Raw genomic sequence first — 2,500 nt, forward strand, 5'->3', positions numbered from 1 at the left:
ACTAGAGGAAAAGTGCACGCGTTCGATATCGATTAGAAAAACGTAAAACGCGATTTATTGTGTTGCCGAAACAACAACAATATCCGTCATACAAACGTTCAACTTCAATTATCGAAACGCGAATGAATTTCCTCTTTCGACCTTTCGGGTTTCTCAGGTTTACCCCTGAACGGTTTCACGTACTCTTGAACTCTCTCTTCAAAGTGCTTTTCAACTTTCCCTCACGGTACTTGTTCGCTATCGGTCTCGTGGTCATATTTAGCCTTAGATGGAGTTTACCACCCACTTAGGGCTGCACTCTCAAGCAACCCGACTCTCAGGAGAGATCCTCACGCAATCGGCAACGGTCGCTACGGGCCTGGCACCCTCTATGGGCTGTGGCCCCGTTCAAGAAGGACTTGGACGCGCCGCACGATCTCGTGATAAACGGATCCTCCCTAACACCACATTTCCCGGTGGCCGATATCGACCACGGGATTCGGTGCTGGGCTTTTCCCTGTTCGCTCGCAGCTACTAAGGGAATCCTAGTTAGTTTCTTTTCCTCCGCTTAGTAATATGCTTAAATTCAGCGGGTAATCTCACCTGCTCTGAGGTCGATATATTATAATATATCTATAATATTTAAATACAATTCGCTAAAATATCACAAAAAAAAAACGTGTGTTTAATCACATTATATGAAATATAACATTATTTGTTTTTATTTATAGAGGCGGCAGAGCAAGTTATACATATATATATATATATATATATATATATATATATATATATATATATATAATTCATATATTTTGTCGATACAGTATAAATGATATAAAAAAAAACACTGGTCAGACGTCCAGTCTTCGAAACTTTATTATTTCTCTCGGACACGACGACCGCGTTATCATTTTAAATATATATAATATATACACTTATTTATCGACTATATATACGTAAATATAACTCTACCAAACAAATTTTATGTATTTCATATAAAAATACACACGATCAATTTATGGTAGTAATAGCGTCGTTGTGTTCAAAAATTGCGCAAATTTTTTCTATAAAAAATTTACGCTGCTTTTCGCATTTTAGGATGCCGCACAAAAAAAAAATACGCACAAGTTTATAGTATGTGCGTGTGTTTTCTTTTAGTGTGCGTTATTGTGTCTCACACATCCAACACGCTTAGTCATTTATTTTTCTATAATAAATTGAAAAATTTTAAATTCTAAGCAGTCTTTTAAATTGATACGACCCTCAGTCAGGAGTGGTCCGGGAACGAGTATCCGAGGACCGCAATGTGCGTTCGAAATGTCGATGTTCATGTGTCCTGCAGTTCACAAGTTGACGCGCAATTAGCTGCGTTCTTCATCGACCCACGAGCCAAGTGATTCACCGTTCAGGGTAATCATTTTATTATGTCGTTTTCTCATATTCTATTCGTCGTATTTTTAATATTTGATTATTAAATTAATAATAATATTATAATATTTTATACGCGTATAGAATTATCTAACGACATTTATATAATATATATATATATATATATATATATATATATATTATTTATTAAATGGTAATTATATATAAATTTTAGAGAAATTATAATATCGTACTTAAAAATATCCGATAAATTTTAACCGCTGCACATGTTTTATTACAAACGAGGCGCGCATAGACAGATATCTCGCACGATATATTCCTCTTAATTATTACAAGTTTTTTAATCTTGAAAGTTATATACAAATTTCGACACGGTCGGGCGTAAATCTTCGAACACCTTCGAAATAATACGTGAAATATTATTTCTAAAACGAATTTTTATACATATCGAAAGAATCGACACGTGCTTAAAAGTTTCGTTTAGGTACCCGGATGAAGAAAATGTCTTATCATCTCACATAATCATCATCACATATAATATTGTCGAAATTTTTTTGTATTACCTTCGATCGATAAAAAACTTATGTAATAATAAAAAAACGAAATAAAATTTCTCCATAAAAATACAGAAGACAGACACACACGACGACAACAACAACAACAACAACAACAGACGACGTTTCAATAATCTATATATTTTTCGTTTATTATAATAACGATTCTTTATATTAGAACGTTTTTAGTTAACAAGAAATTTTGTTAATGATCGTTCTGTCAATCGTTAATATATATATATATAATAATAAAAATATATTGTTACTACTATTGTGTCGTCATCGTCGTTCGTCGTCGTCGTCGTCGTCGACTCCTTCTACTAATCTATGATAAAAATTTTTCGTTATTTTTACTGTAAATTTATATATGTAGATATATATTTTATAGACGTATGAAATATATTTATCTTTTTTTTTTTTAAATATTATTCGAAACTTGTTCGAATTTTATAAAAAAAAAAAAAAAAAATTTCAATATATATACATCATATATTTATATCATATATAAATTTTCTTTTGAAGAGTTCGATTATTTTGTAGAAAAGAAAAATTTCTTTCACAATTATATATAATATAAT

The 2,500-nt window shown here is 31.6% G+C and overlaps 1 non-coding gene and 1 pseudogene across 1 annotated transcript; both read right to left on the reverse strand.

Moving 5' to 3' along the window:
* LOC130452272 (large subunit ribosomal RNA) overlaps window positions 1–596 on the reverse strand; it is a 4,609-nt pseudogene extending 4,013 nt beyond the window's left edge.
* Window positions 597–1,236: 640 nt separating this feature from the next.
* On the reverse strand, window positions 1,237–1,392 carry LOC130452273 (5.8S ribosomal RNA). Its single transcript, XR_008910912.1, has one exon. It is a non-coding gene; the product is annotated as a 5.8S ribosomal RNA (ribosomal RNA).
* Between the last annotated feature and the right edge of the window lie 1,108 nt (window positions 1,393–2,500).

Source organism: Diorhabda sublineata, unplaced genomic scaffold (genome assembly GCF_026230105.1).
Source record: "Diorhabda sublineata isolate icDioSubl1.1 unplaced genomic scaffold, icDioSubl1.1 Dsub_58, whole genome shotgun sequence".
Taxonomy (NCBI): Eukaryota; Metazoa; Arthropoda; class Insecta; order Coleoptera; family Chrysomelidae; genus Diorhabda; species Diorhabda sublineata.